This window comes from Palaemon carinicauda, chromosome 13, assembly GCF_036898095.1.
Source record: "Palaemon carinicauda isolate YSFRI2023 chromosome 13, ASM3689809v2, whole genome shotgun sequence".
NCBI classification, from domain to species: domain Eukaryota; kingdom Metazoa; phylum Arthropoda; class Malacostraca; order Decapoda; family Palaemonidae; genus Palaemon; species Palaemon carinicauda.
This window is the reverse complement of record NC_090737.1, coordinates 131,716,042-131,729,103: the sequence shown is the minus strand read 5'-3', so window position 1 is coordinate 131,729,103 and position 13,062 is coordinate 131,716,042. Positions and strand designations below refer to the sequence as shown.

Genomic DNA, 13,062 nt, shown 5'->3' with positions numbered 1-13,062 from the left:
AATCTGGAAGTCTAGCCATAACACTTTTAGTGAGGTATAACCACCCACCCACTAGGTAGCCTGGGTGTGGGGGTTTAGCTGGCAACCCGCTCACACACCTGTGTTGTATCGTCACTTTCGGCACTTTTTACTTTTGGCTCGGTGAGAGTAGACATTCATCTCTCTCTGTGCTGAATTTTGTGGTGCCTTTGATTTAGTATTTTATTTTTTACTCTTGTGTTTTTTTATATATTTAAACATTCATGTCTTATTTTTATACACATCTATATAAACATTCGCTTATTATTATAGTGTGAGTGTTTGTTTCATGTCAGTGTAGTGTGGTGTTTTCTTAGGTGGAGAACCTTCTTTAACAGTCTCTTCTCCTTTACCGATGGGCAACCCATAGGTTGGTGGCCGCCGCCTCTTCTCCGAGTGCAGCGACAAGGCCTCTGTTTTAAGGGAATCGTCTTAGTGTGAATACTCCTCCTCCGTTCGAATGTTAATGCCGCTCACTCCCTGTGTTTTCTTAGGAGGGAAGACTGCTTGCTACCTATGCAGAGCTGGACTTCAATCTTGCTCCTCTTTACTGACGACTCCCCTCTCCCTTGCTCTACGTTGCAGTCAACAGTTGGAGTACGTGGTTTGAAACATGTTTGTTGTGCCTCTCGGGGGTACACCTTTCCTGTCCCCAGGTTAGATTGTTCTCCCGAGTGTTTTTTCTTCAGCTAATAAATTTTGAATAGAAATGTTTTTAATTTAATATTGTACAAGAAGCTAATTAATTTTTGATAGTTTCAATTGGCCTTTCTACAGCACTAATGACTCCACTCTTTCGTCCTGCAATGGAGCCTGAAGGAGGGAGTGCATAATCTTTAGCTTGTTTCAATATAGAGCCCCCGTCTGGGCAATCTAAGCCAACCAACCGACCTTTTTCCTTTTTCCTCTTGGGGAACTCCTTTCCTGCCCTCGGGTTAGGTCGTTCTTTTGAATGGTCCTTTGTCCGCAATTAACTGGTTTTAATAAATATTTTAACATAACTTTTTTACAGCACCAATGACACTGCACTCCTACAAGTGGCAATGGCAGCCGACGGAGGAAGTACACAGTTAGCAGGTTCCTTGTTTTAGGTCTTCCGTGCGTTTGTTTTTTCTCTTTCATTCTTTTTGTTTTCCAGCAACGTTCTTGTTCCTGGGGAAGTAGCTGTTCCTGCCCAGTCTTCGCCTTCTCCATCTGCGCATGCAGCTGTTTCCTAACCATTGCAGTGACAATGGTCTTTCCTGTATGGGATCGGTCCTCTTCGGAGCAGTTGCTGATTAGAACTTCTCAGAGTTCCTTGGGTAACCCCTTCAGTGGTAACACGGAGAACAAGCTTCAGCTTCGTTCTCAGGCAACACACTTTGTCAGCCTTCAATTTGAGCTACAGCTCGTTGAGGGAAGCAGTGTGTGCTGCCCAGAGGTTTGCCTCCAGGTGCTGGAACTTTTCCTTAGGAGGGAGAGTCACTCCACCTGCATTTGTTCGATAATCTTCTTGCTTGCATGGAGAAACGTCGACAGCGGCAGGAGGTGGTGTTGGTCTCTCTTAACCATCCATGGGAGAGACTTTCGTCACCTGTTCGGTCCATTTCTGTCCTTCGCACTGACATCGGACTTAACCGTACATAGGATCAGGTCCTCTCCGGAGTTCTTTGTGGGTAACCGCTTGGGTGGGAACCCAGAGAACAAGCTTTGGTTTTGTTCTCGGTTAACACTCGAAGTCAACCTTCAATTTGAGCTACAACTCATTGAGAGGGAACAGTGTGTGCTGCCCGAAGGTTCGCCTCCAGTTGTTGGGACTTGTCCTTCCGGGGGGGGAGTCCCTCCACCAGCCACTGTTCGGCAATCTTCCTGCTTGCAGGGAAAATTGCCGACGGGCAGCAGATATTGGTCGCCTTTCCCGTGCTCGGCGAGACTTCCTTCACCTGTTCGGTGTCCCCTTCAGAGGATTCCTCCAGCGGGAATTGGATTCGTCCATTCCCCAGCAAGACTCGTCTTGTCCAGCAGACTTGTCACACCCAGTTGACTCATCTCGGTCAGCAGACTCATCATACCTAGTTGATTTGCCTCGCCTTGAAGAGCAAGACGTCGTATAAATAGATCCAACTAATGTAACCACATGTTTCTGACAGTCTTGGAGTATGTAAGGGTGGAACTTGCAGAGATCATTACCAACAGTAAATTTTTCGTACCATGAAGGTACCCACTCTGGGCGGTATGGGATGCAAATTCTCACAAACCTTTTGCTAACATTCAGCCTCATTTGAAATTGAGGTCTTGATTTCTCCAAGGGGACAAAGGCCACTACACAACCTGATTCAGTTATTTACAAAGTTTTGAGGGGTTATGCACCAGAAATTATGCACCAGAAATTATTATTACCCAAGAATACATTTGATTAATAAAGTTCATATATATCCCACTCTTGTGGAATGCCCCACAATTAGACACTTCACATATCTTTTTCAATGACTTTGGGTCTCAGAGCACCTACCATCTGCTTCTTTGCTCTTCAATTACATGATACAATAGAAAGATAACTTGGGTCTGTTCTCATCATAGGTACACGGTATGAGATGTTACCGGTATGAGAGCAAGGTTTCCTTGTGCTTTCCCCTTTGTGTTTTGTCTTTGGGGGAATGTTAGAATTGTTCGCTCCCTGGAAAATAGGTTGACTTACGCTTGCTCTTCATGATTGGCATTTTCGCATGGGATCGCCCGTGGTCTGTAATAATGAAATTAGATATGTTACCGTGATCAGGTACTTTACAATCTTCATAAGGGCAGGAGAGAGATTAGACATGTAAGTAGCTCTTCTAGAAGAGGGACACACTGAAATCAACTTATTGTACTCTAATCTTGGATAGTGCCATATCCTCTGTACCATGATCTTGCAATGTCTTGGGTTAGTCTTCTTGCTTGAAGGTACACTGGGGCACACTATCTTTTTCATTATTTCCTCTCATCACTACTCTGTTAATCATGTTGGAACCCTTGATACTATAGAATACTGCTTTTCCAACTAGGGTTTTAGATTGGCTAGTAAAAATAATTCCATTATTGGGAAATCTACAATCATCTACCTTGACTGGAAAATCTATGTTCACTTGCTGTGATTTGGTAATCTGTAAATGTCTACCGCAATTAGGAACTCTACGATCACCTACCACAATCTGGAACTAAATGAATGTCTCTGTGATTAGGAAATCTATGCCTAGTGTGATCGGGAACTCTACATTTATGTACCGTAACCAGAAACCATACAATCACCTTCTGAAGTCGGAATTTCTACCGCCATGTATAGCACTTGGGAAACTTACTATTGGGAACTTCATGATCTGCAATAATGATTGGAGTTTACACTCATTTCTTGAGGGTTCATCCCCTTTATCCACCCGGGAACTAGTTCAGCTGTTCCAATTACCTGTTCTTTCAGAACTCTCCTACCATAGAAAAAAATGCGGCAGTAGTCACAAGCACAGGATGACCGATCTGGCCTAGTCGCTCGAGACTTGGTCATTCCCTCTATAGTTTTGTAGGAGACGCAGCATTTTACCAAAAATCTGACCCCCAGGAAGGAATTTCAGTATGGAATATGGGTACTCATGCTTCTGGTACTCAGTTCTATGTGAAACCGAGCACAAACACTGCTGTTCGGGATGTTGGCAGAAGCCCTTGTTCATTTCCTTCCAAGGGATGTTCCCGGTACACTTTGGTGACATCATTGCACGAGATCTCCCAAGTTGCTGATACTCTTCCTCAACCTAGGTCTTTCCGCATTCAGCCTCATCCATCATTAATGTACGCGAAATGTTGGAATGGAATTTTTCAATTCTGATCTCTGCACTTGTACAAACACTGATGCCATGTCATGCACACTGTTGTCAGCAAGGTTCGTCTCTGATCAAGGTCCATTATGTATTTATTTGGGAAGAAGGCACCAGTATTTCAGTTCTGACTTCCTCTAATGAAATTCCTTTCGCTATAATGATTGATAACATCATGGTTCCTGGGCTTTTTACAGACATCCTCCCCAATCAATCAACCAGAAGAGTCCGCACTGGCAGTAAGGATCCAAATGGAATGAGGACACTTATGTCCTGACACCTTAGTCTTTTTCGGGGAATTTACTTCATTGGCTAGCTTAAAAGTTATATAAGAGGTGTGATCACCCAGCTATTTGCTGCACTATGACCTAGGGTAAATCAAAGCTCAAATACAAGTACACTAAATTGATCTGAGCAAGCACCAAGAACAAAGCTGCCTTGATGGGCCATTTGAAACCCAGGGAAAAAGAATATGATTGTCAAAGATAGTTACCCCTTAAGGAAGTCATTGGTACAATAGTTGCATTTTGTTCTCTTGGAGGGAATGACATCAGAACGGTAATGGTGGAAGAGTGAACAAGCAGATTTGCTCTTTTTACTGACAGCTAGCCCTAAGAACCCAGGCCCATCAACGAAAGCCATTTGAAGGTCATCAACCTTTAGCGAGCTCTGAGAAAATATCTGGCTCTTCCTCCCTGGCAAGGTTCAGACAGTGCCCAAGGAAGGGAGGAGGAGGAAATTGCAAAAATAATCACAGAACTCTGTGACTTTCTACAGCTTCTATAAGTGATTACATGCCGGTAAGTGCAATATTCTAGACCTGCTTGTTGGTTTTGCTTGTGATTTACTAAAACTCATCCCGTAATGGTAGGAAGGGAGGTGACACAATGGCTGCCAAGAAAATTGACAGACTAATACAGTTGACTCATGAGTGGAATAGTGTACATATAATTTGGAGAACGGTCATATTTTGTTCTCCAGACACAATTCAGACTGATTATGACTATCAGAGTACAGTTCATCATAGGAATGATGCTGACGACATTCCTTAACACTTGAAGGACACATACTATTTGGTCTGTTCCCTATGTCCTACAGGATTTTTTATCTGTTTTATCTTTGTGGGAAAGTAGTTGCCAATTTAAAGAGGTGCATTAGGCTAGCTACCACTCCCCCAGGTGTTCACTTTAGTCTTTTGAGCACTTTCAATACACACTCATTCACACATGCATCTCGCTGATTGCCGCCCTTTTACCTCCTGCAGGAAAATCCCTTAACCACTGGGACTGACTGTTACTTGTCTTGATGGGGATGAGGGCTTCTGACATACAATCCTAGCAGCAGTGCTAACTGTTTTTACAGTACCTTCCATATAGACAAAGATGACAGCTTCAGATACTTCCCCTGTTGAAGAAAAGGCCAGTCCCTCATGGCCACCTAGTAATTTCTCCATTTATTCATAAATTTGATTTGCAACCTGAGCTCGTCTACCTTTGGATTGGGTGACACCAGGAATACTACTGCTGACTGGCCAGACAGTAATACATTGGATCCCTCTCTCTCTGGTTATGGCTCAATTTTTCTTTGCTTACACATACACTGAATAGTCTGGCCTATTCTTTACACATTCTCGTCTTTTCTCATACACTTAACAACACTGAAATTACCAACCGCTTCTTCTTTGATCAAGGGGCTATTTACTGTACTGTAATTGTTCAGTGGCTCCTTTCCTCTTTGTTAGGGTAGAAGAGACTCAAGCTATGGTAAGCAGCTCTTCTAGGAGAAGGACACTCCAAAATCAAACCATTGTTCTCTAGTCTTGGGCAGTGCCATAGCCTCTGTACCATGGTCTTCCACTGTCTTGGGAGAGAGTTCTCTTGCTTGAGGGTACACTCGGGCACTTCTATCTTTTTTTCTTTTTTTTTCCCTTTGTTTTTTATTGTGTGTGGGTAGGCTTAATAGTGTGTCCATGGATGCCTGGTAGTTTGTCAAGAGGTTGCCTTTTCCTTATCTGATTCTTTTCCTTTTCAAAACTGTCCTTACTGTCCTCCCTTCAGTTGAAGTGGCTATCCTGGAGGGTATTTAGCTTTGCATGGTGTATCGGCTCCATGTTGACCAATTTTTCAGACTTTTTTTCTAGTCTATGAGTTTGATCAATTGCTTTATATTTCTGTACATATTCTTATCATTCTTGTTTATTTGGTCTTTAAGTATGATGTATCTTTTTTATTACAATTAATTCTTATGCTCTCTGGAGACATTGAGCAAAATCCGGGACCATTACGTTATAGATTTTATCAATATTGTTTACTATATTGCAATATTCGTGGTCTTCATGCAAATACTCAAGACCTTACAGTTGCGTCCAGACATTATGATATTCTTTTGTGCTCATAAACTTTGATTTCTAATATGAGGTACTCATCTGAGCTCCTTATAACTGGTTTTAAGAAGCCAATAATATTGAAACGCGATGCCATCTCTAGAGCCAGGGGAATGGCTGTGTATATTAGGACTGAGTACCCTGCTTCTCATAAGTCCTGCTATGAATGTGGATGTCATGAGATTCAGGTAATATTTGTGTTCGATCTACCGGAATCCTGATATGGATGGTTGTATCTTCGATTGTCGTCTTACCATTATGGCTAAGATACGAGATGATGATCGAAAGGTTTCTTTGTCTTTATTGGTGATTTCAATGCTCACCATAAGGAGTGGTTAGATTTTGTTTCTCCTGATCGCCATGGCTTAAGAGCTTTAGACTTTGTCTTTGAATCAGGCTGTGAGCAAATCATAAGTGAGCTACTCACAGGTCGGGTAACTGCTTGGACCTCGTATACACTGACTCCCCTGGCATTATAACAAGTAAGGTTGGTTTTCCAGTTGGGACATCTAATTATGCATTGATTTCATTAGTAGTGAAGACTTAGCAGCCTGACCCTGATGTATCTTACTCATGTAAGATTTATATGAATTCGCAAGCAGACTGGAATGGAATTTTGCATGATCTTTTGGGCTTGATTTGGTCACAATTGTATAGTAGTGTTGATTCTGTAATCCCTTTGAATGTCAATCTAGTCAACATAATTGATAGGCGTATCCCTTCTCGTGTACTAAGGTACCGAGTTAAGGACAAACCATGGTTCAATGATGATAGTAGATGTGCTTATTTGGAAAAGCAGGGGGCCTATCATCTTTGGAATGGAAACAGATCAGATTTGACCTGGAATAACTATACTCAGCTTAGAGCTTTTGCTCAGAGAGTTTATGCTTCAACTGAAAAAGAAAACAATTTAACCATGAAAGAAACCCTTTCTGGTACAACCCAGGAGCATAAGTGGTGGACTACCCTTAAATCTCTTCTCTTTGGTGTAGATGCAACAGTTCCTCCTTTACTTAAACCAGATGGCTCTGTCACTGTTCAAAGGAAAAGGCAACCCTTTTGGCAGATGATGTTTGACAGCAAGCAGAGTAATGAGAAACTCGGACTTTCTCATTCCTGTTTTCCCGTGGCTAAACTACCCTAACTAGTTGAGATTTTTTATCTCGTGAAATTAATACACTTGATGGACCTTGATGCTTTTCGAGGTTTAGACCCAAATGGTATTTTTCCTTTGTTTTTTTTTTTTTATAAAGACTGCAGATTTCTTAGCTCCAAAGTTATCTGTTATTTTGCACAAATTACCAGGAAGAGGAGCTTATAACACTTGTGGGAGAATTGGTAATGTTACTCCTCTATGTAAATGAGTTTGTGGTAGCTCAAGTCCAACTGATTACCGCCCAATATCCATAACTCCCTCGTTATCTAAAGTTTTTGAACGTCTTTTGACAAAACGTCTTAATAGGTTTGCTGAAGGTAATCATCTATTCACTAGTTTGCAATTTGATTTTCGTAAAGGCCTTGGAGCATGTGATGCCCTTCTTACAATCTCCAATGCTGTACAGAAATCCCTTGATTGTGGTCAGGAAGTTCGTATGATTGGCCTTGATTTTAGTGCTGCCTTTGACCATGGTAATCATGAGCCCCTTGTTTTCAAACTCAAAGAGTTGGGACTGGGTGGGTCGTTTCTTAGGATCATTATTGAATTTTTAAGTGATATATCACAATGTTTTGTTGTTGATGGGCACCATAGTGAGTATAGGAATGTGATATCTGGTGTTCCTCAGGGTGGTGTTCTTAGTCCATTACTTTTCATACTATATACACATGACATATGATTTGGTCTAGAAAACAAGCTTGTTGCATATGCAGATGATGCTACACTTTGCATCAATTCCTTCTCCTGAATGTAGATCTGGGGTTGCTGACTCCCTTAATAGATATCTAGCTAGAATTGGTGCGTGGTGGAAATTATGTGGTGTGAAGTTGAATTCTAACAAGACTCGAAAGTATGATTGTAAGTAGGTCAATGACTGTGGCTCCTTAACATCCGGATCTGAGCATTGATAATGTTTCTTTAACTTTGTATAAATCTTTTGAAATTTTAAGAGTGATTCTCAACAGCAAATTTACTTTTGAGAAACACATTAGGTCTGTCTTCTTCAATTGCACAAAAAATTGGCTTTTGAGGAAGTCTTTCAAGATTTTTGGTGATCAATCAATTCTGAAGAAGTGTTTTAATTCTTTCATTTTACCTTGTTTTGAGTATTGTTCTCCAGTATGGTCTTCAGCTGCTGATTCTCATCTTAATTTGTTGGACAGGAACTTACGGTCTATTAAATTTCTCATTCCTGATCTAGATATTAATCTCTGGCACCGCTGTTATATTAGTTCATTATGCATGTTGCATAAGAATTTTTATAATTCTGACCATCCTTTACATTCAGATCTTCCCGGACAGTTCCATCCAGCTTGTAGAACTTCAAAACTTCAAACTCGCAGCAAATGTTTTTATGTTGAACAGGCATGCATAAGTCCTTTTTTAGTTTCTATATCAAATACCTGTTTTAATGTTGTTAATGTTTTTAAAATATTTAATTTTAATTTTCATTACTTGTAGTTTATTTCCTTATTTCCTTTCCTCACTGGACTAGTTTTCCCTGCTGGAGCCCTTGCTTTTCCAACTAGGGTGTAGCTAAGCTAGTAATAATAATAATAATAATAATAATACCACCTTAGTAGTTGCATGACAAGCTCCGTTTTGCGGAGAATGGATGAGATGCTTGACTGAATTCCCTCCCGTCCAGAGGATGTGATAGGAGGAAGGATTACTCCTGTCTCAACCTACCAGGAATGCTTGCAGAACTTCTTTATTAGTTTTCCTAATGCATTTGGTAGTGATGTATGCCAATAAATGCTTCCAGCCATTCCTAAATTCACAAAGGGGCCCTGTTTTCAAACACTTTTCAAACAAGTGCTCTTATGAGTAGAAGACCTGATAACTGCTGCGCAGGGTTCTCTCAAGCAAGAGTATTGATTGAGCAAACACACTAAATCTTTACTTTCATTGTATGTATTTAGGCTATCTTTAAATCACTGTGTGACAGAAAAGGCTTAGTTTTTCACCATTACTTCTGTTTGCCATGCCGTATGACATAAAGCCTTTTGGATTAAAGTTGAAGATGCCTTCCAAGAATTATGCCTTTCTTGCCGTTTCTCTAACAACTCACCAGTCGATAGAAGATATTTAGACCCTGATCACTCTAGCAGTCACAGGTTTAATAGTATCTGGGTGAGCTACTTATCTCTTTCTTTATTGTGGAAGCCCCCCAATTTCTGGAATAATGATGTTGCTTAGTCCCCAATCCTGGGCTCTTCAAGAGAATTATGATTACCCTCCTGAAGAGCCAGGGTAGTCGAGTCTTTACCTCCCAAGACCTAAAGTTGCTTTGAGTGTTTCCAAAAGTTATCAGGTCATTCAATTGGATCTGCTCGAACTCAGGTGATTTTTGGCAAAGTGAGTAGGAAAATGGCATATATTTTCCTGTGATGCTAGCCATTCTGAAGGATAGAATATGATTGCCATCTCTTGCTTCAGCAGTTTACAGCGTGGAACTTGAATCCAAGTAACCATGCCTTGATGAACTTGAATCCAAGAAACCATGCCTTGATGAACTTGAATCCAAGAAACCATGCCTTGATGAACTTGAATCCAAGTAACCATGCCTTGATGAACTTGAATCCAAGTAACCATGCCTTGATGAACTTGAATCCAAGTAACCATGCCTTGATGAACTTGAATCCAAGTAACCATGCCTTGATGAACTTGAATCCAAGTAACCATGCCTTGATGAACTTGAATCCAAGAAACCATGCCTTGATGAACTTGAATCCAAGAAACCATGCCTTGATGAACTTGAATCCAAGAAACCATGCCTTGATGAACTTGAATCCAAGTAACCATGCCTTGATGAACTTAAATCCAAGAAACCATGCCTTGATGAACTTGAATCCAAGTAACCATGCCTTGATGAACTTAAATCCAAGAAACCATGCTTAGATGAACTTGAATCCAAGAAACCATGCTTAGAGGAACTTGAATCCAAGAAATCATGCCTTGATGAACTTGAATCCAAGAAACCATGCTTAGATGAACTTAAATCCAAGAAACCATGCCTTGATCCATCTTCCTCTCCTCCCAGCAAAGGTGATTAGCAGGGCAAGAATGAATTACTTTCCTTTTCTTTGAGGGAGGGGGCACTATGAATCTTCATCCCTTACAGAAGGAGTGAGAGATCCTGGAATGGTGTTACTTTTACGGCTAGGCACCAGCTTGTGCTGTTATATCCTCCTATATAAAGAACTCAGGTTTATATAGTTAAGAAAAATAAAAAGTACTTTCTAATTTTGTTGCATTTTTTAGCATTCCTAGAGTTATTGGATAGATGGCTTAACCTAAGTCATAGTTTTCATTAGATTGTTAAATATAATATATAACTTGATGCTTGAATTCATGCAAAGGGGCACTAAATCCTGTGATCCTGCAATTCCATGAAAACTCTCGCTAGAGATTCGGTGATGTTAATACTAATAGTAAAAACAATTATTAATTTGTTAGTTGATGAAAGATGAGATTAATAATTCATTTAGATAATAGGCCAGTCAAAAGACAAAGATAGGATAGGCCAGACAGTGTTGGATAAAGGCAGGATTACACAATTGATAGATAAGGGTGGACTGATTTTTCATTGATTTGAGGTAACATTGTTTAATCATTGGAAAACGACATTGTACGTATGTTTATTATCGTAAAAGACATGATTCCGGTCAGACCAGGTTGTCAGTTTAATATTTGGTTCATGTAGTCCATGAATGACATAACCCAGGAAGTCAAAAACAATAGCATTGAATAAGCTTGTCAATGAACTAATCTAGAGAGAAATCTAGAGAGAGTGTGAGTGTGTTAACCAGCAAAACCACTTGAGTACATTAATCAATGTGATAGGATAGCTTGAATTAGTTTCTGCAGGATCCATACAATATCAATTGAAAATTGTGTGTGCCATTTCAGTTAGGAGAATGATACATTTGTTTCATATATCCAGGAAGTTATTAGTCTTTTTTTTTTTTAAATAGTAAAAACACCACACCAATTATTCCTTTGCACAGTACTGAACTCTTTCCTACTAAGTAAAAATTTGCACCGGAAACTTACCATGTCAATAAACCCCTTTTTTTGCCCAGAATTTAAACAAACCTTTTTTTATGAACATTTTATGAGTATCGTATGTATTTGACCAGTTATCCTGGGGGTATGAGGTAGAATGTTTTATTCAGGGAATTCTGGTTTATTGTTCTCCCTTGAAAATTAAAAGACTCGTTAGTCAGTGGATTACCTCAGGCCAGACATTCCATTGTTGTACTGCAGCATTTCCTTGTTAGCATTCAGGCAGTAATACTTTTTCGCTTTACGAGATCTAATTTTACTTGTGATATTTGCTATTGTAAATGCCATGAACATGTCTAGTTTATTATTTCTTCTACCTGTATTTTATATTAAATACATTAGAATATTTCATATTTATAGTTTATCGTAGAGAGTTATACTACTAAAAGTATAGTCTTGGTATTGAAATGTACAATAAAATATTTGAATAAGACCCATATCTGTAGGCCCACAATTAATATCCTTTATTTTTTCAGACTAGAATCATCAAACCCAGGAAATTAGAAATGCAAATGTGCACATTCCCATTGACATCAAGAGGAATATTAGTAGCGAAAAATCTTGTATTTACTACAGGAAAACATCCATTGTGTATCCGAGGAAGACAAGATAATCGGATAATTTTATTGATTCCTGATATCAAACGGACTGCGGAATAGTCTCTACTATCAAAGTGTTTTCTGTAGTAGTAAATTACCCTTATTAGATATAGCATTCATTACAGTGATACAAATATCTGGAGATGTTCAATTGATCAGAGTTATATATATCCATTAGGTTCTATAGCCATCAGTAACTAAAGATTAAGAAAAAATATAGTTTTTGGGTAATATATTTTTTTTTACAATTAAGATATTACCATATTTCAAGTTTATCCAAGTCTCTATTCCTTGAAGCATTGGAATTTGATTGTTGAAACTGTTTGCTATTACTTAGTCTAGTAATAAGTATTTTATTTGCTCTTAATCTGTACACAGTCTGTGCACAATCAAATAATTATAGCTAGTTTCTAATCCTATGCAACTTTGCATTAAAAAACACGATATTTTGTGCTAGTAAATTCTAAGCACCCAAATTTCAGCTTGAAAATTAGGTCCTGATCAACATTAGTGAGTTGCTTTGATTTCTAATTAAAACTTGATTGCAGTCTCCTAATTATTATTTGATATCAATATAGTGCAATTACTTGTTCAGTTACCTAAAAAATAGTTAGAGAATATGAATTTATCGAATGTTGATGTATTTATATAACCTTTGAAATAATCAGCCAGAATAATTTTGGGTCTTGAATATATTGTATTTTATGTATGAAGATGCTTTTGAAAAAAGAAGGAAATTGAGTATTAAAACCAATTAAGACCAATATAAACAAGGAAGAGTTTCGTCCTTAGAAATTTGTTGTTCGTGATTTAAATTTTCAATAACTAGCTGTTAAATCAAATGTCAATTTCCTCTGGACCTCTTAACATCTGCTGTAGAGTTTTGTAAAGTACTGTACTGTAAACAAGTTCTCTAAAAATATGAGTGACGGAAAATTTATATTAATTATATTTTTGCTAGTTGATTCAAATTCCTTATACAATCAGTATATTAAAGTACCTTAATTCCATGTG

At 39.0% G+C, this 13,062-nt stretch overlaps 1 long non-coding RNA gene across 1 annotated transcript in view; it reads left to right on the top strand.

The window, feature by feature from the left end:
- Positions 1–12,203, top strand: part of LOC137652087 (uncharacterized) — a 36,444-nt gene extending 24,241 nt beyond the window's left edge. The window contains exon 3 of the long non-coding RNA XR_011046176.1: positions 11,926–12,203. This is a non-coding gene — a long non-coding RNA (uncharacterized lncRNA). The remainder of the gene's footprint in view (positions 1–11,925) is intronic.
- Positions 12,204–13,062: the final 859 nt, after the last annotated feature.